Here is a 25,227-nt window from a genome sequence, read left to right as displayed (position 1 = left end):
TTTTCCCGGCAAACCCGCGTATCCTGACGCCGATGAGTGACGTAGTGAGACCCCCACCCGGAACGCGGGTTCGTTGACCCTTCGCCGTATACCCTGTGACTGTGCGCGGCGGCGTTGCCGCTCCCACGTCGTTTTACCGGTACTGCGGAAAAAAAAATGCGACGCGATGCGGAATTCGAGGCAACGACGCGGCAACGGCTTGAATATTTTCGGGTGATTGTATGACGAGGATTTTTAAGGACGGTTTCGGCGGAGGACGCGGTAGGTACACAGGGCGGCTGGGGATTCCTTAATAACGAATAACAGCATCCGACGTTGACATGAGCGACATTTTTCGCAATATTCAATTTACAAGGACTGCAACACCCAAGTCATGACATTTTCTGTCCAAATTGGTTGTATTTAGGATTAATACTCAAAATCGATTAACTCGAAGTCTTTATTTATATATCAATAAACAATAAGAAGCAAAACAGTATAAGAGAGCAGGGTGGCAAAGCTATTCACCTAACCACCCTGAATGAAAAGGTTTCGGACCTCAGTCGTGATCGTAGTTTTCTTAAGGATGAATTTCGTGAAGGTCATCCAAAATCGGTGGTTGTCGAAGAAAACATTGATGCAGGCGGAAACTGATTTTGCAGGATCATCATGTGACTTACCATGAGATTGAGGTATCTTTGGGAATTAATGGGACCAGCATACTTACAATTTTGCATGAACATTTGGCCGCAAAAAAAAATTGTTAGCGTTCGATTCCACACAATTTGACATCAGCTCAAAAAAAGGCTCGCGTTGATTGGTCGAAGGAAATGCTAAAAAAATACGATCGCGGTGCTTCCAAATATGTCTATGATATTGTAACAGGTGATGAATCATGGACCTATTCATATGAACCTGAAAGTAAGCAGCAATCGACTGTGTGGGTCTTTCAGAATCAGACAAAGCCCACAAAAGTTGTTCGAAACAAATTGTAGCCTGTTTTGTCAGGAAAACTGACCACGTTGCAACTGTTTCTTTTGTGAAAGGTAAAACAGTCAATTCTCAATGGTACACGACCATTTGTTTGCCGAAAGTCTTCGAAGAAATTAGAAAAACCATCCGCCGAAGACGAATCACTCTTCACGCTACCTCTCAGCGATCAGTGCAAACAAAGAACTTTTTGAGCATTAAAAACGTTGATCTGATGAGCCGTCCACCATATAGTCCTGATTTATCACCTTTTATCCTCACACATTCAGAATAAATTACGTGGGCAACGATTTTTGACACCAGTAGAAGCGATTGATGCGTTTAAAAAGCATGTTTTCGAGGTGCCCAGCTTGATGTGGGTAAAGTGCTTTGAAGATTGGTTTTATCGAATATAAAATTGTATTGATCATCAGGGTGAATATTTTGAAAAAAAAATGGAGTCATATTTGTTATTAACTTATGGTTTTTCATTACAAATCCGGAAATAAAAAAGGTAGCCCTCGTATCATCTCGAATGGTTATATTATAAATTGTAAACATTCCAGGAAGTTTTATTGCATTCAACAAGCCAAAACCATTATCTGTGAAAGCACTATACCCTACTTATTGGTGACTTTTCCATATTAAGTATTTGATATTTAACGAAATAAATTTTGGTGCTCGAAGAATAATTGTCTAATTATAAGAAAACGCAAAAAAATATCAGCGCGTAATATATCGCAGATAACGTTCAACGAAAATAAAATCCGCAGCCACTTAATCTAAGTCTACGAAAACAAAAAAAAACTGCAAACGTCATCGAACATTTTCGAAAGATTCGCACGCTTGTCTAACATTCGAATCATAGATTAGCGAGCGAGCGCGATGATATACAACAAACTTTTGCACAAGTTTGAGCAAGCCCGGACAATATCTCTCGAGAGGCTCGAGAGTTCGTTCACCTCATCTCGGGTTAGTCATTTTATTTCCAAAAATGTTGTTAACTCTTGGCCGTTCGCTTCACGCGTGTAATGGAAACGAACTGTCGATATTCGAATAAAGAAAAAGTCGTACGAAGGTTTTCGCTAGATCCATTATGTGCATATGGGGCTGGTCAATTGACCACTTCTCAATTGACTAGTCAAATCCGATCAAAATGTTTTAAATAACAATTTGCAATTATTTAATAATAATAATAATAATATGAATTTTATATTAACTTTTTGTGTGTTAGCAATTTATCTATACTCAGAAAAAAATACGTCTGACATAGATGCAGGTCCAGTATCAACTTTGCCTTCTTTTAAATATATATCTTAGTAGGCTGCGAAAAAAAAATTGAAGTCTTGCGTCAAATATTTTTTTATTGACAGCATTTTAAACAAGACGTGTCCGAAAAAATGTCGCAAATAACGCAAATTGAATATAGAGCAGTCATAAAGTTTTTGACAAAAGAAGGGTTAGCACCTAAAATTATTAAAGAAGGGCTGGATGGTGTGTACGGCCAAAGTTCTCCTTCGTTTTCTGTAGTGAAAGAATGGGAAAAACGATTTCGAATAGGAAAGGAGTCCCTTGGAGATGATTCAAGAACTGGCCGACCAGTGGAGGTCATAACGGAAGATATCGTTGCGATTGTGGGAGAGATGGTATTGAGTGATCGACGTTTAAAGGTCAAGGAAATCTCAGAAATTACTAAGCTTTCTGATACAAGTATTCGTCGAATCCTGCATGATCATTTAGGTATGCATAAAGTTAGTGCAAGATGGATTCCTAAAAACCTTTCGGCTGTTTAAAAACAACGCCGTGTCGAGTGTGCGCGGTCTTTTTTGGAACTCTGTGGACGGAAGATGAAACTATGGTTCTCTATGATCGTGACTCAGGTCTCTACCTGTCACCAATAAGGGAATCAGTCATCCGAGACGGTGTTTATGCCCCCGCCCCCTCAAACAATATATAAGCAGGCACAGAGAAAAATGCAAGTCAGTTTCAGTCAAGCTCTCAAGAAGTCAACCGGATGATTGGTGAAACGTTAGCTAGTTCCAGAAGTTTTATAAAAAGTATGTGGAAGTTTCTTTGAAAAATTATCCAATTTAATTTGTTATATTAATATTGCATGTGCCTCAAACTAAAAAATAGGACTTTTTAGTCTAAGGATAGTGTTAACAGAAAAAAAAACGGACTTTCCTTACAATTTTTTATGAAAGCCTCTTTGTTTTCTGATGTTAATTATAATGTGAATGGTTTTCTTTTCAATCCAAAGGCTGACAATACTTTTTGTTTCAATAAAAATAAGTAATAAAAACTATTAGGCCATTGTTAGTTTCAAGGAGATATTTGAGAATCATTTAGCGTCTTATTGATTTATCAAAAAGCACCAAAATCATATTTTATTTTAATCAAATCGTCACCATCTTTTTTAAATTTTACAACGTTTTTTCTCCGACTGAATATAACTAGCAATATCCACTTCAAGCAATACCCAAATACAATACTTAGCGATTCCATTTAGTTCTCAATATAAATAAATAAAAATGAATGTCAATAAATAAATATAATTTTCATTGTATTTATGTTTTAAAATTATTTCGATCAATCGATTGGTCAATTGACACAAAAAAACTTTGTCCGACCAATTCCACAACTTGTTGCATAATATATTACTGTGTTTATTTTTATTTAATTTATTTTTAAAAATAAATGGAACTTATTGTCCCGTCCGTGATGTCCCATTTGTAAGAGTTTAATGTTTCTTTTCTTCAGCATGGCCATACAAAAAATTGAAGCACGGTAATTTGTAAAATTTAGCGACGCCATTTTGTTTTTTACCTCTGCTAGTCGCGAGCCATTTTATAATTTTTGTACGATTTGTACCGTCCGTAATAATGGAAAGACTCAAATATATAACTACTTATCAATATTCAATACCGATCGATAATCGCAAACAGAAAATTACCTAAACATAATATTCAATTAGGTTTTCCATCATTAATAAAAGAGTGTGGAAATATATGCAAATTTGAAGGTTACCTTGATGGTGATGGTGTTCATAGGCTGCGCCACCAACGATTTAGTAGTTACTTTATGTGTGATATTTAACAGTCAATAAAAAAAGACGTCTTTTTTGCTGAGGAGTATCCACTTTCGTAATAGCAATCTCAAATCCTTTTTGCGTAATTGGAACAAAAAAAAATAGAAATATTGCAAAGATAAATGTAAAATCTGATATTCGAATTAGTTGTAATCAGGAAAAGGCAGAATAAAAATTAACAATTCAGCTAGCGTTATCTGATTGATATTATTAATGAAGTGTTTTTATTTTTTAATATTTCGGTACGGATGTACGTGGTTTTCATCATGTCTGTGGACTAAACCAAACTAGCACTATTATGTTACGCAATATACCTATTTAGTTTTAGTTTATTTAAGAGTTGTTGTAGGCTTGTGTAAATCACAATTAATACATAAGTAAAACGAACTTGATGAAAATCCATTTAACAAAATAAATAAGAACTAACAGTTCAGATTTTCAATAAATTATATATATTCACATGACAATTGTTTGTACAACACCGTGTCTTTATCAAATGTAATATTTGCAAACTACCTGCTACTATATATACCGAAAAATGACAATAAAATCGTAATTAAATTCGTTGTGAGAATTTAGGTTTAATAATGGAAAAGTATTTTGTTATTGTCCATGGCTTCCAATAAATTTAGTTTTCCAATTTTTGTGGCTGTATGTAAAATATCAAAATTGTCGTCAAAAATGTGTTTTTCTGTGTTTAAGTGTGTAGCACAATTAGAATATAGATTATTGTTTTTAAACGCTCTTTTATGTTCGTTACGGCGTTTCTTGAAGGATCTACCTGTTTGTCCAATATAAATTTTAGCACTTCACTTGATTTTTTGGTGTTCTGTATTAGGTTTCGGATAATAATTAGACTTTACTGTTGTCTGGATTTGTTTTTTATTTATAATTTTATCGATAATGGACGAATTATAGCCGTTGTTCAGTGCAATTTATTTAATGATATTAAGTTCTTTGTTGTAATTTTCTGTTGAGAGTGGCGTATTAAGAAGTCTGTGTATAAAAGAGTGAAATGCAGCCATTTTGTGTGTATAAGGGTGATTTGAGCTGTTGTGTATGACTGTGTCCATGTGTGAAAGTGTATGGTAAATGGAAAAACCTAATTTGTTTTGCGTTTTCGTAATAGATAAGTCTAAAAAATTCATAGGGTTATCCTGTTCAATCTCGATAGTGAATTTGATTCCATTATGTAATGAGTTAATGTAATTTAAAAAAGAATTCAATTGTCTGACCGTTCCGACAAAGAAAGCAAAAAGGATGTTCTAGTATAATATTTTCCAAAAATCTCGGCTAACAAAGGACTAAGTGGTTTCCCATAATCAAAAGTTCCTTAGAGATGTCAATGTGTAACTTAAATTCAAAATAATTTTAATCTAAAGATACTATTATGGGTTAACCTGTTTCCGAGTGAGGGCGAAATCTACAAAATCTATCACGTCCATAGGTGGAATACTGGGAAATAAGTTTTGTACATCAATAGTGTTGCGTTAGAAGAGATTTTGATATCTTTAATTTTGTTGAACATTAATTAAGGTTTTATTGTCATTTTTCGGTATATATAGTAGCAGGTAGTTTGTAAATATTACATTTGATAAAGACACGGTGTTGTCGAAACAATTGTCACGTGAATATATACAATTTCGTGAAAATCTGAAGTTTTCAGTTGCCTTTCTAAGAAAAATCGTTCTCGAAATAGGCAACCAATAATACTATTGTTTTTCACTTGCGATTAAACGAATCAAAATCGTAAAAGTACATTCGACTTTGGACTAACTCGTTATCTTTCCAAAGCCTTCTGCGACGCGTTTGGGGCTGTCAGTCAACGCACTCCGGTTTATGCACCTGTTTACAGACATTTGGCATTAATTCGGCCTTAAAATTGCGCCTGAACGCATTAGCGCCCGCTTGTCACGGTAAATTTCGGGTCCCCGCTAATTGGTATCGCAAATTTTGACATGTACGAACGTAAGAAAAATAAACGACAGTCGGCTTTCGATCGTAGGATCTTGCGCGTTCATTTTTTTCGACACGTTCGTAATGATCGTAATAACCTACGATTTATCAATTTGAGAAAACATCATCATTGTTAATTAACTGCAAGTAAATAGGGTGCATTTTTAAGTTGGTTAATATGTTGTTATGTTTGGCAGTAAGGAAATGCTCCAAAGGTATCCTTAAATTCTCCCAAATAAACTAAAATGCTTTAAAATAGCTTGCAATTGCATTGTGCACTAAAATACCACACTAATCATCTACCTACGAAACGAAAGGAAAAGGTCGTCGAAACGCGTATTAGTTAATTATTATTGAATTTTTTGCCAATACAGAAATTATGCCAACAGAAGACTGTTTTATTGTTCCCTTATGGGGGGACCATTATGTCTGTTCAACAGAAAAAATGCCTATGTCTAGTGTATCTCAAATGGAATTCGTGTAAAAGAAATTAAGAAACAGGATTGGAGAAGTGTTTAAGTATGGTGTGGCATTATACGTGATCCAATAATAGCAAGTATTTTATGACTTTGTTCCGAATGAATTTAAATTTGTTGGAGAACATTCATCATACCTTTCCTCACTTATATTATTAATATTTGTATAGTAAACTCAGTCTTTCCAGAAAAAAGAGGTATAGTATCGCCATTGCCCAAAATTTCCAACCCCAAAAGTTACAAAGATTTACGCCCAATTCGTATTTTACCGTGCTTGGCGAAGATACTTCTATCATATTGAAAATAACAACATTCTTCCTGAAACTCAATCAGGCTTCCGAAAAAATCATAGTTGCGCTACAGCACTGGCTAATGTAACAGACGATATATTAAGGGCAGCAAACGAGGGTTATCTGACGGTGCTAGCTTTATTGTATTTCTCGAAAGCATTCGATATGATAGATCATAAATCGCTTCTGGCAATTCTACACATCGATGTTTTTTTTTCTAACTTTTTATCAAGTAGATCCCAGTATGTCAGAATCGGATCTGTAGTATCAGAACCACCGGACCTCCTTCAATTCTTTCCCCGCTGCTCTATGCTGTCTATACATCGGGTCTTCCAAAGGCACTAAAAAAGTGTTCAGAGGAATTTTACGCTGACGATACGCAGGTGTATCTGTCGTTTAGTAGGGGGACCGTCGGGGAAAGCTGTGGAATATTAAGTAGGGAGCTGAATGCACTGAAAGAACTGCCTTTAAAGCGCACTCCCTCCTTCTTAATCCCCAAAAATGATGCTTATTATTATTAGGACATAAATTAGATATTGAGAGCGCAAAAGACAATATCTAAGGGTTGAAATCGGGGATACTGTGTTGCCCATAAAGGAAAGATATTTTATTATTTGTTGGTCACTCAACGGGTAGCATGTTAAATATATCTGGTAGCGTATAAAAAATATATATTTTGGCATTTAGTTATTAGTTTGTGCGTGTCTTGTGATACTTTGTATTGCTTTGTGTGTGATTTTGGTCTCATTAAATAAATCTATACTAAAACAAAATATGTTTTTATACAGCATCACATTGAAGATAAATTTCGATTGACAATCAGTAAAATTTTTAGCATTTTTGTGGTCTAAGCCTGAGTCTATAATGACTCCAAGATATCTAATATGATTAATTTTGGTTAGTTTTAAATGTGCGATTACAGTGGTGACAGAAAAAGCTGCGAACAGTTATGTCGCGGTCATGGTGGGATCATTTAATTTTCTAGTTGATAAGCCCTACCAACGTTCAGTGTTAATTAGGGTTTACCATACCGACTGGTTTTTCTTTAAACTTTGTGTACATGCCCAAAACGTAAATTAAAATGAAAATGTTTTTTATAATATCAGTTTTTGGCCTCTCCTGTAAAACTAACTAACCAAAACTATACACACTATATACAGAGATACACAATGAATGTAATGTAATGTAGATAACTTTTTACTTTAAAGAACCCATTTCGCTATCCATTAGATTCTTCCCTATCAAAAATTTAAAGTATGGCGTCACAGGTAAGCGTTTATAACTTTTACTCGTGTCTCATTGTATGTTTTACCTTTACTTGGATTGATTTCAGCGCGATGATGCAAGTTTTGGATAATCCCTGACGTAGATATACCGTATTTGTTCTCTTGACATGGTGGAAGCGCCTTTTTTTAAAAATTACCAAAAATTACGTGTCCAATTCTTCTAAATATTTACCTCGCCTTTAAGGTGTACGTAATATTTATATATGCTTTCATTTCGGCGCCTAAACGTACGAATATTTATAAAATACGTTTCAAACGCCAAAAAACACACACGCCTTAGTCTATTATTCATTTCCAGTGACGTACAAGTATAAATTAATGTGTAATAAAACGCCCTCACTACTTTCTGAAATGTTGGCGTTTTGAAGAATTATTCGTTATTTTCGAGGTCGATGCATTTGCAATTTTGTATATACAACTAAAAGTCAATATAATCGAAGTTATTTATCATTTCTTTTCCGGATTTAGTAGCTAAAAAAATTATTAATAAAAACTGATTATTTAAAAAATAACAGCCTGTACCTTTAGAAACAAGTCCATTGCTTGCTTATGCGGGCATAGAAAATATAGAAAAAATAAAGAAATTTGTGCTCTATCTATCTATCTATCTAATTTGTAAGTAGATATTCTTCTAATTTCTAAAAAACTAACCAAAACTAAGCATTTATTATGTGGAGATACCGACCCTTGAAATTTAATAACAAACAAAACAAACAAACATAACAAAATAATTTTACAAAACTTTTCTCATTTTTACTTAACCTAAAAATCGGAAATTTTCAATTTAACTTTTAACCCATTACTTATGCAGTGTGTCTCACTTGTTTGTTTATACTTCGATTTTGATTTTTTTTTTGTTGATGCAAGAAGTACTATTAGGGATTAAAAAAAATAATAAATTGGTAACGAATTCTTATTCAGGAGTACTTAGAACCCACCCACACCAACTTTTATAGTATTTCAATTACATCCAATAATGAAAATAACAGAAATATCAAAACTGATTGATGTCATCATGCTGTTTCTTTTTTAAACCAAGTTTGCCATGGAGAAGCGAATATTCCACTGTCAAATTCACTGACTTCGTTTACATTATACCTTTCGAATAGTAATATTTACTAATGCTGTTGTTTTAAGGTGATACTAAAAAATAAGTATCCGTTAAAAAGTCTTTTTTATAATTATTTTTGAAATTTGTATAATTAAAATTTGTAATATCTTTAAATTAAACGTTATTTACAAGGTTTCCAATACCAATTTTTAATATGCTGAAAAATTTGGTCATTGGTCTAGTTACTCTTAAGTAGTTCTGATTACGAATTTGTTGTCATTTTCAATTTGAAAAAATCTTCAAATGTATGTATGTATATCAGAAAACCGTTTCATTTCTCTAAGATCCATCGAGCATGACCATGACTTTAAGTTGAAGCAATATGCAAAACAAGGCTTTGGTGCATTTTTTAGAAATCTATTTAACAAAAAAAATTATCGAAATCGAACAGTAAACAAAGATTTTACAAGGGTGTAGAGTTCTTATATGGGACACACTGTATATACATCGAAAAATAATTAAAAAAGATACGGTTGTAAAGCAACTGGAAAATTCTAAGGCACCCCCGAGCGTAGAAGCTCTACGCTTTAATCACGAATCTCGGAACATTGTGTGTATGTGTGTGGATATTATTTTTAGTACGTTATTTTCACATTTCGATCGTTTCGCTATTTTGTTTACTTGAACATCGCATGCACGCAGAGGCGACTGGATTCCGACAAGGCAACTCGGTAGGTAATGATAATCCGCCCTGTTGTCAGATTTACAAAATTTCCTGCAACGCCTTGGAATGACTGCCTGCTCTGGTCAACTTTTGATAGACTGTATCCGCAGTCATTTTAATCTACAATAATAATTTTCAAGATATATTGGGAAGCGGGAAAAATTTATATATAAATTATATTATTTAGGAAATTCTACAACAAACTGAGTTTCAAATTGTTATAAGAGAAGTGTCATATGTATGATATTTTTCCCAAAGATGGATTGACTTTTTATTTATTAGTAAACAAACGTAATAACGATGGCAGAATACTTTATTTATCTACATCGTATACAGTGCTTAGAGGTTAAGTATGGCTTAAGTTTTTAGAACAATTTTAGTAACATGGTTGAAGAAACTTGATGGTTGTCGGTTGACAGTTGATCTTTCCGCTGTCCCTGAGTAAAGGAAAGATTTCCCGGAAGAATAACGTGAAGAAATGATTATTTTTTGTTCGTTAAACTACGATGCACTGAAATTTTCCATGAAAAACTACTTGCCACCTCATCAAACTGTTTTTAAATGCTTCTTCGGCATTTTATAGTTACAAAGTGATTAAGTAATTTCTTCTTTGCTTCTTTTTCGATCACAAGATCGGTGAACAAATCAATTCTAAACCCGAATCACGAACAATTTCGTCTATGAATTAAGGTAACGCTCTGACGTCATCGGCCGGGCAGCAAAGAAATGTCTTTTACTGTGTTACGCTCTCTCCGTGTCAATGCCACTTTTTAGTTTTCTTACACCGTTTCCCAACAATGCGGGGAAACAAAAAACCAATGTCGACGTGGCAGCGTCGCGAAACAAGCATACCGTGAATTATACGGTGCAATGACCCAACTTGCCAGTCAGTCTCAGTGACCTACTTACGGAAATATTACGTATGTTTTGGTCTATCGGTTGCGATCGGCAGGATTCGAATAATATTAGTTGTGAAATGTTTTCTTTCTTGTTTTGGTCGTTTGGCGGCGGGCTTCTGACCTGTCCCGATGTCGTCGGCATCGGAAATAGGTCAACGAGGAGTGGGATTACGCCCCACTAGCGGATGCATGTTATGTGTTTAACATGAGCGTGAATAATAACGATTTTTAAACTTTTGAAAGTTGATTTCGATCTGATATTTGATAAGTTAGGCCACCTGATAAGCATTTTCCTCTATCGCGTAAGATATTTTATCAACATTAAAAGAACGAGAATCTCGGTTGATTTAAACAGTATTTTTAAAATAAAAACCGAATTAAAAAATATAAACTAAATAAATAAAGTCTCAAACAATATTTATGTCAATTTATTTTTGATCGAAAAGCTTCGTCTAGTAGATTTTCTTGTATAGTCGACCTTGATATCTGCGTTTCATTTCTTTAATATATTGATGGGATGTCTTACCTCGCTCTTCACTCACGGCACCAAGATTTTCGGGAAAGTAGTCCAGATTTTGATCTTGTATTAATTTGTAATTAATTGTGCATCTGAGAGAGCCAGAAATTTTCCACATAGATATTTAAAACATACTCAATCTTTATTTAAAGCTTTTTTTTATTTTTCGTGAATAATATTTTTTGATCAGGGAGTTAAATGACTCCTTTTTGCCATTTCTTTTTCATCCAATGTTGCTGCCTGTTTCTACTGTACCAGTCACACAAAAGACGGGGATACTTCGTTTATCCTAAATGCTGACCTAGTAGAAATCCCATAATTTTTAAGTAGCCACAAACTAGCCAAAACTATAGTCCTTGTATTTGATTTTCTCAACCAGATTTTCGTAGCATTCTTTCATTTGCACAGAACGAGCAACAGCCACAGAAGCAAAGCTCATCTCCGTTGTGCAAAAGAACAGTTTTGAGGCATTCTTCTCTTAGATGAGTCAATAAAAGGCCTCCAGTCCTCAGCATTGTGCAATGCAATAAACAAGTGAACCATTTTGTTCACCCCGCTTCTTGAAATACGCGATTTTCACGTCTTGTACCAGTAAATTTTAATTTCGAATTCTGAATGCTAAAATTTCTCCTTAGTGAGAAACTTAGGTTATTTATGTGTTAATCATTTATATTTGTTACATTTTCCCAAAAAGCAGTTTCATTGTTCCCCAGGCTGCATAATTGTATTTTCTTAAGATTGTTGTACAAAGTTTATGTATATGTTTACATATTTTATAATCTAATACCTTCCCTTTTGCTGTTACATATCGTCCATTTTTCGCTACTGACTGACTTAATCAGATCTAAGACACCAACATTCAAAATGAAGCATTGTTGACGTCCAAGCATAAATGCAAAACTTTCGTTTTCGCTTAGTTTTAGCTGGACAGTTTGAACAGTTCCCTGTCTATGTGCCTGTTTATATCCTAATGCCTAAATGACATATTAGGGAAAGTGAAGTCTATATACACCATTCCGTATTTCAACGCCTCTTTTGTTAAAATTAATCGACAGGCCAGCATTTTTGCCGCTGATAACAAATTGTAGGGGACATCTGGGCAGTAGAGGACGACATCTTCTAAACTTCCGTGAATTCCCAAGTTGCTCAAAACTTCCAGCAAACCCTTGTTGTTGTTACATATTTTCCATTTTTCGCAACTGATATTTTGATAGGTGTTCTTTGACTTGATAAATGGGCACTCAAGTCAGATGGATTGATAATTGGATCCGTGGCACCGGAATCCAAAATGAATGTAATTTACTTCCAAGTACCGTTAACGTCCAAGTATAAAGGCAAAACTTTCGTATTCTCTGGAATGGATTGTCTGAACAGTTCTCCGTCTATGCGTCCTCTAACAATGATGACATTTGCTCTGTTCGTCCGTTTTTTACGAACTGTCATTGAAGTTTTAAATCCAATATCATTTTTTATAGTGAAAAATGTTGCAAAATTTCCTTAGCTATGAATTCTCCTTTTGCAAAACCAACAATGACTCTGACACTAAAACACTTTTCGCTTCTCCGGCACTCAGCGACCGGATCAGGTATTTCATTGTCTCCTTCAAATGGTTTGATGCTCTTTAAGGCACTTTTACTTTCCAGCTGAAGTCGATTTTACACAAAATCACTGATTACTCGAAGTCCTTTTAATTAAACCAATTCAACAACTGATATGGTCTGTTCATAGATATAAGAAAGTGACCAATTGCTTTTGAATGGGATTATCCAAGGGTGGTCATTAACATACAATGCAACAAGATTATTACCTAAAGTTTCGGAATTTAAATTCAGAGATGCTGCCGCCCAAATGTAGAAAACACTATTCTATTGAGACTAAGGAAGTTACAAACAATGTTTATTTGAACGTGGTGCCAGCAAGAAGGCATCTTTAGAAGAAACGGCCTTATTGACGAAAATTCCAACATCAACTGTATGGAAAATTGTGAATAATCTTATTTCAGCGAGGAAAAAAAGAAGCGATGCTGACATTTTCTCCAGTGTGGATGAAAGTGATCAAGATTTAATACGGCGTAAAATTTACAAGTTATACGAGGAACAAAGCGTGCCTACATTAGATATCTTAATTAGGAGGCTTGAAAAAGATGTTAAAGGTGTTAAATGTGGCAACTACCTTATGGAAGTGTATTCAACACATGGGTTTTAAATTTAAAAAAAATGACAAAAGGCAAGTTTTAATGGAATCTTTTAGAATTCGGAAATGGCCACTGGAATATTTAGAAAAAATTAGGATTTACAGAGAACAACAAAGGCCAATTATTTACTTGGATGATACCTGATTTAACACTTATGATACCCCGAAAAGGGTTGGGTTGACTCCACTGATAAATGTAAAACAAACGTGCCACCAAAAAGAGGTAAAGGAATAACTATTTTGCATGCTGGCTCTAAAGATGGTTGGATTCCAAATGGACTTTCTCTATCTGCGAAAAATATTAAAGAGTCTTCTCTGGATTACCATGAAGATCCAACCGCTGATTTATTTGAAAGTTGGTTTAATAACAAACTACTTCCAAACATTCCTCCTAATAGCGTCATTGTAATGGACAACTTTTGTCACAGGAGACAGTTGACTCAATCCCCTTCCTCATGTGACACAAAAGCAACAATCCAAAACTACATGTATAATAACAACATTTATTTTCACGAATACTATACCCAAAAGCAATTAATTGAGGTTCTACAAAGCTACAAAAGGAATAGGTCTGTGATAATTATGCAAAAAATTTAGGGCATACAGTTTTAAGTCTTCCACCTTACCACTGTATATTTAATCCTATTGAGTATGTTTGGCACCAACTGAAATCTGCCATTCGTCGTAACAATGTTTTTCAACGTGTTAACTCCAATGTCCTCAAACTTATAGAAACCGAAGTTTTTAACATTCCTCCACAAAGTTGGGCAAATTCTGTTAAACATATAGGAAAGGCAGAACATTCGTATATCCATATTGCAAATAATATGGAACAAAAAATAATTACAACAGGCGATGATAGCGATAGTGATACTGATATATTATGCGAATAATTTTAAGTAATTTAAGTAGGTAATAAAAATAATTTGTAATTTTATTTTAGATTTAAACATAAATACATACATAAATTAATAAATATTGTTTGGTATCCTTCCTAACAAAACCCCAAATAATTAAATTCAAAGCAAAGTACGGACCTGTTCGGCCATACTTCATTCTTACGGCTTGCCCGGGTCTTTCCTTAATTCGTATCAGTTAGTCACTTTCTTATATCTATGAACAGACCACAACCTGACGGGTATGGGGTAAAATAATACGCATTTTGATATTGTAGAAGCATTTAATGTCTCATAATCTTACGCACTAATTTCAAGAAGTTCCTTCGTGATTTTACAGATCTATAGCAAATAATCTTGTAATTACCGAGAGATCCCATAGAAACGTCCCTGTGCAAAGAGAGTATGTTTTATTTCTTTTTTAATTGTGTCTTCGTGTCGTTTGTTATTTAAATTTGATTTTAAAACTTTCCTATTTAGTTTACCCACTTTATGGCAAACGCATCGTTTTTTATATCACGAAATGCGATAGGTCTCTTCACCATATAGGATAGCTACTTGATAAGACCTCGCGACCTTCAACGATCAATATGGCCGCTGACAGTTCAGTATTTTGCCACAATGTATGTGAAGATTGCTGTTTAAACTCAAAAGTTCCCTTCCGAACCATCGCCCAACTAATTTAATTGCGTCGAATTTACCGATTCGATAGTTTACAGCTGTTTAATTTGCAGTCTCCGCAATCTTCGTTGTTCGGCACGAAAACCCAACATTGTTGAAACCATTACGGTATGAAATAATACGTTAACGTAATAGGATAATCACCTCGGCTGACCGAGCATCACTTGACCTTCCATCGATTGTTTAATGCCCGTTCTAAATTATACACAGACGCGGCAGATGCAGTTAAGTCGATCGATGAGTTTTTTATTGAATGAAATTATGATATTGATTTCCAACGCTCATATATACTTCATTTGGTGAGCGACTAAATTTTATTTCTCTTTCAATGTTCATTTCGAAGTCCAAATCGGCTTTGTCTCTCTAAAACTAACCGCATAAGGCTGGGCCAACTTCTAATCACAGTTCAGCAACCAAAACGGCGAAATAACTTCTTTTTTGGAATTTGGTTTGGTTTGAAACTCTGTATATCCTTTCTCACACTGAAGAGCTGACTTCTTGGTACAAAATATTATAGTGGAAAAAACTTTGATTTTTTTTTCTGTCGATAGTTGGAACGTATCTTTTGGATTATTTAAAATGGATTAAGTCGAATTTATTCTACATTTTTATGTGAAAATGTCCTTTCCATTAAAAATTGAATCTCCTGCATGGAAAAAGTAAAAAGAATGTAGAAAATGATGTAGAGGAGGAGGATTAAAAAGAATATAGAAGATAAAAATGGAAAGAGAGTTAGTTGTCTTTGGTGTGGTTGGTCATTCGATTGAAGTTTATTATTCCGAAATACATGGCGGACCAAATATATATAACAATATACAACGTCAAGAAACAAGAATCAGAAAGAAACGAGAAATGCTAAGAGGAGAAAGGGAAAAAAAGATGCGAGTAATAGTAAAGTAAAGAAGAATATAAAAATAATAATAATAAAAAGAAGAAGAAATAATATTTATTAACGAAAGTTAAATGAGTTCTGCTTACCTTGTGGACTTATTAGTTGTCTTTGGTGTGGTTGGCCATTGGATTAAAGTTTATTATTCCGAAATACATGGCGGACCAAATGTATACAACAATATACAACGTCAAAAAACAAGACTCAGAAAAAAACGAGAAATGCTAAGAGGAGGAAGGAAAAAAAAAGATGTGAGTAATAGTAAAGTAAAGAAGAATATAAAAATAATAATAATAATAATAATAATAAGAAGAAGAAATAATATTTATTAACGAAAATTAAATGAGTTCTGCTTACCTTGTGGACTTGGGCTTTTCATTGATTATATGTTCATACAGGGTGACTCATTTCGCTGTAGCCAATACCAAATTTTTTATATTTTAAATCAAATATATTAAAACTGATTTAGACAGTGAATAATGCTAACTGAAACAAATTAACAACAATATATATATATATATATATATATATATATATATATATATATATATATATATATATATATATATATATATATATCAAAAATAGAATGAATAGACACAAATTTGACAAAACAAATATTCATACACACTGTAGTGAAACTAAACATTCATCCGATTTTCAAAATGTAAAGATACTGAAAACAGAGCCTAATACTAAAAAAAGAGAACTCTACGAATCGATAGAAATTAAAAAAAAAAAACAAAAATAGATAAACTTTAAAACCGACACAAAAGCCTTAGTAAAATTTACTATACAATTCTGATTTAAATATAAAATATAATCTAAAAACTAAATAAATAAGGGTAGCTGGTATAAAATTAAATCTAAAGTAAAAAATATAGTAAATAATCGCCGGGGAAAAAAAAGTACTTTCGTAATTCTGCTTCACATGCCAATTGATATCTCAGTCCGCACGACTGTTATTGTCAATGTTTACACTGTTTATATTTCTGTTTTACAATTTTATATTTACATTTTTATTTCTGCAATTTTAAAACATGCCGTCGTGTGTTGTATCTAAATGTTTCGATGGTATGGTCAAGTTTGTATGCCGTTGATATGTCGTGTTTCCGTAATATTCGGCCGATTTTGTCAGTAACCCCCTTGATGTATGGCAGGACAGCGATCGATCTTCGTTGGGTCTCGTCCTGCACTCTCTGCTGCGGCTGTTGTTGTTTACTGATTGCCTTGCTGATGGTGCGCCTTTGGTATCCGTTTTGTTGAAGACAGGTACTAATTTTCTTCAGTTCTTTATCTCTGTTCCTCTCGTTTGTGAGCCTGAAGGACCGAGCAATTAATGTATTTGCCACTGCCTGTATCTGTGATGGGTGGTGATGAGATTTAGCGTTCAGATATCTATTAGTGTGTGTTGGTTTTCTATAGACAGTGTGTTCCAAGTGTCCATCTTCGGTCCTTGTGATGTGCACATCTAAAAAGGGCAGACTGTTATCCTCTTCAAGTTCTATTGTAAATTGAATCTTTGGGTGAATGGAATTCAGATGATCTAGGAATTTCAAAAGCTCCTCCTTGCCAAAAGGCCATACAACAAATACGTCATCAACGTATCTTGTCCATAGTTTTGGCTTCAGATTTGCCTTCTCTATTGCTTTCTTTTCGAAGTAAATCATGAAGAGGTTGGCAATCACAGGTGAGAGAGATGATCCCATTGCTGCTCCGTCTATTTGTCGGTAAATTTTCCCGTTGTGCATAAAGTAAGCGTTTTTCAGGCAATGTCTTGACAGATCCATTATGTATGGCGGAAGATCTTCGTTTTCTTCTATAAGCAAGAGTGCCTCTTCTACTGGAATACTCGGGTAGAGGGATTTGACATCGAAACTTGCCATAATGTCGTCCTTGTCCATCCTGAGAGAACCTAAAATCTGAGTGAAATGTTCTGAGTTTTTAACATAGGAATCTGCCTTTTCCACTATAGGCTGAAGTGCACTGGCCAGATGTTTTTCCAGCTTGCATAATGGTGAGTTAAAGGCGCTTACGATTGGACGCAGGGGAACCCCGTCCTATGGATCTTTGGGAGCCCGTAGAATTTTGGGCAACGACTCGATTTTTCCCTCGGAATAAGTTTCTTCTTTGTATCCTCGTTTATTGATGAATCGAGAATTTTGGACTTAGTTGTTTTTTCCAAATATGTCGTGGGATCTCTGTTGACTAGTTTGTATATTGGGTCGTTCAAAATATCCTCCAATTTTGCATTATAATCCGACGTATTCATGACGACAGTGGCATTTCCTTTGTCTGCTGGCATTATTAGAATGTTTTCGTTTTTGTTTAGATTCCTTAAGGCTTGCATTTCTTCTCTGCTTAAGTTTGGTTGCGGTGGTTTTGACTGTCTTAAGACTCTGGCGACATCTTGCCTAATTAACTCCGCATCTTGTTCGTCTATGGTGGAAAGACTTGATTCGACGTTGGAAACGATCTCTTCGACGGGTACTCTTTTTGGAGCTATTGCGTAGTTAAATCCTTTATTCAGTACGCTGACTTCTGTATCGGAAAGATGGTATGCTGAAATATTATGAACTGTACTGCTTCGGTTTGTATTTGGCACTTGTCCTGATTTTTTGGAATTTGACTGAAGGATTTCTACGGGCTCCCAAAGATCCATAAGGACGGGGTTCCCCTGCGTCCAATCGTAAGCGCCTTTAACTCACCATTATGCAAGCTGGAAAAACATCTGGCCAGTGCACTTCAGCCTATAGTGGAAAAGGCAGATTCCTATGTTAAAAACTCAGAACATTTCACTCAGATTTTAGGTTCTCTCAGGATGGACAAGGACGACATTATGGCAAGTTTCGATGTCAAATCCCTCTACCCGAGTATTCCAGTAGAAGAGGCACTCTTGCTTATAGAAGAAAACGAAGATCTTCCGCCATACATAATGGATCTGTCAAGACATTGCCTGAAAAACGCTTACTTTATGCACAACGGGAAAATTTACCGACAAATAGACGGAGCAGCAATGGGATCATCTCTCTCACCTGTGATTGCCAACCTCTTCATGATTTACTTCGAAAAGAAAGCAATAGAGAAGGCAAATCTGAAGCCAAAACTATGGACAAGATACGTTGATGACGTATTTGTTGTATGGCCTTTTGGCAAGGAGGAGCTTTTGAAATTCCTAGATCATCTGAATTCCATTCACCCAAAGATTCAATTTACAATAGAACTTGAAGAGGATAACAGTCTGCCCTTTTTAGATGTGCACATCACAAGGACCGAAGATGGACACTTGGAACACACTGTCTATAGAAAACCAACACACACTAATAGATATCTGAACGCTAAATCTCATCACCACCCATCACAGATACAGGCAGTGGCAAATACATTAATTGCTCGGTCCTTCAGGCTCACAAACGAGAGGAACAGAGATAAAGAACTGAAGAAAATTAGTACCTGTCTTCAACAAAACGGATACCAAAGGCGCACCATCAGCAAGGCAATCAGTAAACAACAACAGCCGCAGCAGAGAGTGCAGGACGAGACCCAACGAAGATCGATCGCTGTCCTGCCATACATCAAGGGGGTTACTGACAAAATCGGCCGAATATTACGGAAACACGACATATCAACGGCATACAAACCTGACCATACCATCGGAGCAATACTAAGAAACCCAAAACAAAAAATTACTCTCGAAAACCAAGGAGTATACAGTGTAGCATGCGGATCGTGCAGCCTGACGTATGTGGGACAGACCAACAGAAGGATTTCAGCCAGGCTCGAGGAACATCGTTTAGCCATAAGAAACAAACAAACAACATCTGCTTTGTTTCAGCACCAACATCAGACAGGCCATAAAATTGATTTCGGCACTTGCAAACAAATAGCTAATATTCCTGATTTTAGGACTAGGATTATACGAGAGGCCATCGAAATAGAAAAGTCCGGACACCTTATATATATATATATATATATATATATATATATATATATATATATATATATATATATATATATATATACAAAAAAATCTTTTTGTGATTCGTACGCCGAAACAAGAACGTTATTGTTTTTGGCAATGATGTATGTTGTGGTACTTTTTCACAAACAGCGCTAATAATAGACATTTAAAAAAAAATAATAAATTTTTTTTGAGAAAGACCTGGGTTGCCGGTCGAAACGTCAATGACAATTACAGTGTTTTATAATTATTTGTGAGCTTTGTTCACTGTGGACCAAACCCTAAGAATCATCCTATAAAATATATATATATATATATATATATATATTCTCACGTATTGATTCACGGATGGAAAAATGTGATGACACTATATTCCGGGATATCATCCGTTCGCTCGTTGAACTCCGACTGGAATCCTGCATCCGACTGGAATCCTGCAAATCTTGCATCCGACTGGAATCCTGCAGACGTTTCGCCAAAATCTCACTTGGCATCTTCAATGCTCGCGCTCGTGTTCGAAGTGTTTTCGGAGCGCGAGCATTGAAGATGCCAAGTGAGATTTTGGCGAAACGTCTGCAGGATTCCAGTCGGATGCAAGATTTGCAGGATTCCAGTCGGATGCAGGATTCCAGTCGGAGTTCAACGAGCGAACGGATGATATCCCGGAATATAGTGTCATCATATATATATATATATATATATATATATATATATATATATATATATATATATATATATATATATATATATATATATATATATATATATATATATATATAATCTGTACACGTGGTATTAAAAAAAGATTTTGGAATAATTTCTTGGTTTTCAATGAAACTTATGTACATTTTTTTCTCGGGTAAATTTATTTGAAGGTTTTGAAACTATACCAATTTGTTTCGAAAAATTAAGATGTTAAAACTTCCCCTCGAAGGACGGGCATCGAATTTCGGCCATAATGAAAATATGCTTTTAGTAACCGGCTCGCTAATAATAATCAAGCATTAATAAACACCCGTGTGCTGTTGAAATTGTCGCTGATAAGCTTTAATATAGAAAGGAACAGGAAACTTTGTGCAACATATAAGAGTGAAAGTTGATCGGTTGTATAATAACATGAGTGAAATTAGTTGATAATATTGTTCCGGCCGTCATTTGGGTTTTTTTTTTTTCGGTGTGATTTATACTACAGGTAGTTGTCATTATGCCATTATCGAGACCATTACAGATCAGTTGTAGCAGATAATTAATTAATATAATTTTAGGTAAAACATATCAGCACAAGTACTGCTCAAGTAAGCAAATACAACAGAAATTGTGCAATTGTTATACTTTACTTAATTAGCATGCTGCAATAAATAAAAAAAGAAAAAATTAAGAGCAAATCAAATAGAATATTTAAAATTTACATGATTGGTTGACATGACAAAATATTCCTTGTTAAAACGTGGCAATTAACGCATAGACCAATTAAATACTGGTAACGAAAGTGATCTTTATTTTTTTAATGTCGGAAAGCCAATTCCAATAGCAATACGAGTCTGCCACCGGTAATGAATATTAATAATAATATCTATAAACGTAAATAATTCAAGCCTAGTGAAAATATTGAACTGAGGTGGTTTTTACTTGATGAAAATCCATTTATCAAAATAAATAAAAACTAAAAGTTCAGATTTTCACGAAATTATATATTTTGACATGACAATTGTTTCGACAACACCGTGTCTTTATCAATTGTCACATTTGTTCTTATTTCTTTTGCTAGTGAAAATAATTTACAATTAAAAAAACAAAAAAATTATGCGTTCTCTGCTGGCGCAGTCTAGCTGAAACAGTAAGCACACTGTAGATAGCTACTAAATTTAAACAAAGAATGGGATGCATATAATTTTAGGAAAGAATAACGCTGTTAAAGAATCATCACTAATTTATACTAATCAAATTTAGATTACATAGAATTTGATGATTTACTTATCAAGGAAAGTGTTTTGTTTTGTTTTTGCTGTCCATATCGAGTTCTAAATTGTAAACATGATCACTGTAATTAAAATATGCCAGTAAGGTTTCACACTCAGTTTTCCTTAAAATTGCTGCAAAGCATGTTTAGAGAAAAAAAGTTCATTAGAATAGAATTTTTGAGGTGATGCGTAAACCTAAGATTACTATCGATTCCCAAGTTTTTGGTCTTCCCAACTAAATCAATTTTAGTATTGCCTATGAAGATTTAGACATTGCTTTTTTTTTTGTTTTTTATCATCAGCGAATGCTGGGTTTTTACAGTATTGCAGCGACATTAGAATATCCGACGTATAAACGAGAAAGAGTAAGGGTCCTAAGATGGAACCTTGTGGAACTCCTGTACCTAATAAAATAAACTAGTAATTTATCCTGTTTAGACTGAAACCTATCATCTAAATATGAACTTATAAGAAGAAAATATGGTTTATCTTATCAGATGCTTTTGAATAATCTAATAACGATAATGCTGATTTTATCAAAAACACAGTTCAGAATAAATCTCCCGTATCAAAAAAAAAACTTAAAGTTTTTTATCATCACGCTTGTATTTTACTGTATCGCAGTGACTTAAGAATAACCGACGTAGAAATGAGAAAGCGTAAGGGTCCTCAAATGAAACCTTGTGGAACTCCAGTATCTAATCAGGTAAACTATTATTACACAAGATTTATCGTATCAGATGCCTTTGAATAATATAACACTATAAGGATAATGTTGATTTTATCAAAAGCACAATTCTTTAGAATATAACTTTAAGCTTTCGCTTGGACCTAAGATTACTATCGATTCCCAAGTTTTTTGTCTTATCAACTAAATCAATTTTATGGAGATTTCAACATTGCTTTTAAGAAAATCCACTTTATTCTGGCTCTCAAAATCCATAAAATGTGTTTTCTTAGGATTAAGTTTTAAGTTGTATTTAGAAAGATCACTCAGTACTTGTAAGTCCTTATTAATGGCCTCCAAGAAATAATAAAACAAAAACTAAAGTTTTGTATTATCATGCTTGTATTTTACTGTATCGGAGTGACTTAAGAATAACTGACGTATAAATGAGAAAGCGTAAGGGTCCTCAAATGAAACCTTGTGGAACTCCAGTACCTAATCACATAAACTATTATTACACTGTATATCCTGAACCCTATCATCTAAATAGAATGAAAAATAATAGAATAAAGTGAAATTTGGGTTGTATAAATTAATTTCCATTAATTAGGAAAATAGTTGATCTGCAAGCAACAATTAATGACATATGTTATGTATTTATCCACACATAGACTGCAAAGTTTAAGCATTAATTGGGAGATTACATCCACACTCGTTGCGTTTGTTTTAACATGATTCAAAATACTTGAGAAATTGTTGCCGGGTTAAATGAAAAATTAATTAAATCAGAAAAGACATTATTATAACTGCGCAAACTTTTATTATTAACGTTTATATTAAAGGAAATTCAAACTTTAATTTATAAAATGAACTTGTTTAAAATCGAATATTTGCCGTTTTATTTTTAGTTTTACTTTGTCCCATTGCTAGTTGTTAATTGTCTCTCCAAAATCAACAAAAAAAAAACGTAAAATTGCGCTTATTGGAAAAATTTATTAAAATTGACAATTTCCGTAAAATAATAAAGACGGTTCAGCTTTGCCATAAGTTTATTCGGATATTTCATTTTTCAAAAAAAAAAAAAATTAATGATAAAAATTGCACGTTTTTATCCGTCGTGAGCGATTCGCGGTTGCATGATATACAATTAACCCAATTACTTAATTTAATTCAAGCAGCAGTTAACTACGGCGGCAATTTGATTGAAGATTTTTGCGGGTTTGTACCCAGAGAAACCTAATGCAAAGCAACAGGTAAACGAGAGCAGCGGCGTAACCACCAACTAACGGGTAGGGATGAAATTCTCTCAAATTAAATATTTTGATATTTTGAAAATGATTTTTTTTAATATTCCAGAACTTTTTTTTATTACCTTCTCATTACTTAGTTCGTTAGTGTTTAAAAAAAAATCTCCGAGATTAAAAAAGGTGGTTTAATGTTTACTCAAAACTAAAGAGACGTTTTTTTTTTTACTTAAATTATTTTTTATAAAGTGCTTTTTCCTCTAAAAATATCACAGTCTGTACCCCTGTCAAAATTTCATCCAATTTTCTCGATTGGCTTTCTATATATCATTTATGCGCCCCTGAAAAATTTAATTTTTTAGCAAACCAAAAAAGGTAAATGATATTTTGAGTTGAGTTATACAATACTAAAAACACGCAAAACTTGCAGTTTGGTGGGAGCTTCGGAAATAGTTTTTACTTATTTTTGTATAATTTTTTACTTCTTCTTGCTTTCCAAAATGTCCTACAGATAGCGAAATTAAAAAAATATATATTATGTTGAGTTATTAAATGATATATTAAGACAACCTAGCCAGCCACCTTTGCCGTATCTGTCTCTCAGTCATCTTCTGTTTAAGACCTCCTCGACTTTCCATACCACATCAGCCGTTTTTCTTCTATTTATTGCAACGCGGCTTCTTCCACCGCCATTCTTCTTCTTATTTCTTCATTGGTTATTCTGTCTCTACTTGTGAGGCTGCAGCATCTCCTCCAGTAATTCATCTCCGTAGCAATAATACTTCCCTGATTCTTTTTATTGATCATTTCAGATTGTATTATGTAGCTGTTTAATGCATGATCTTGTTTGTCGTGTGTCTTCTTCTGTTGAAGCTTAAACATATTTAATCATATGTACAAATACCATCGTAGATCAGGAATTGCTGTTTATTTTCTTTCTTTTCTTAAATATTGAGGTTATGTCCACTTCTTTCCATCATTAGGGGTATTTTCCCTGTTTAGTGCCTTTTCTATCATCTGACGTATCATTACCAATTAACCTTACAAGGCAATGGGAATTTCGGAAATAATTTTTAATTTAATTTAAAATAACCAGTGGCGTACCTTTTTCGTTTGAAAAATATTCAGTAGAAATCTCTTATGGTTGGTAAAAATGATTCTATTATATTATTATTACACAATCCTACATATACGATTTTACAATTTAATGGGAGTTTCGGAACCGATTGAAAAAAAACAGTGGCGTATCTCTTTAAAAATTTTAAGTGGAAATTTGGAGAACGGGCGCCACTTTCCAAACAAGTTTTTGTCTCTCTCTCTCTCTCTCTCTCTCGGAACGAAATCACACTTGGGCAATTTTATAAATTGAAATTTAAATTGCATTTGACAGGCGGGCGATACGTGTGTGTGTATGTATAAATACCTTGGGCGATACCACGAATGAATTTAAAAGTAAAAAAAAAGTGAAAGTTCACACATACACATGCAACAACAACGTAC

At 34.1% G+C, this 25,227-nt stretch overlaps 1 protein-coding gene across 3 annotated transcripts in view; it reads right to left on the bottom strand.

Annotated features, from left to right (window-relative positions):
* The window catches only part of LOC132707281 (probable nuclear hormone receptor HR3), a 231,046-nt gene that overhangs the window by 56,848 nt on the left and 148,971 nt on the right, over positions 1–25,227 (bottom strand). The window lies entirely within an intron of this gene.

The sequence above is a fragment of the Cylas formicarius genome, unplaced genomic scaffold, assembly GCF_029955315.1.
Source record: "Cylas formicarius isolate icCylForm1 unplaced genomic scaffold, icCylForm1.1 PGA_scaffold_10__41_contigs__length_53128322, whole genome shotgun sequence".
Classification (NCBI taxonomy): Eukaryota; Metazoa; Arthropoda; class Insecta; order Coleoptera; family Brentidae; genus Cylas; species Cylas formicarius.
Note: the sequence above shows the minus strand (reverse complement) of the source record. Positions and strands in the feature narration are given on the sequence as shown.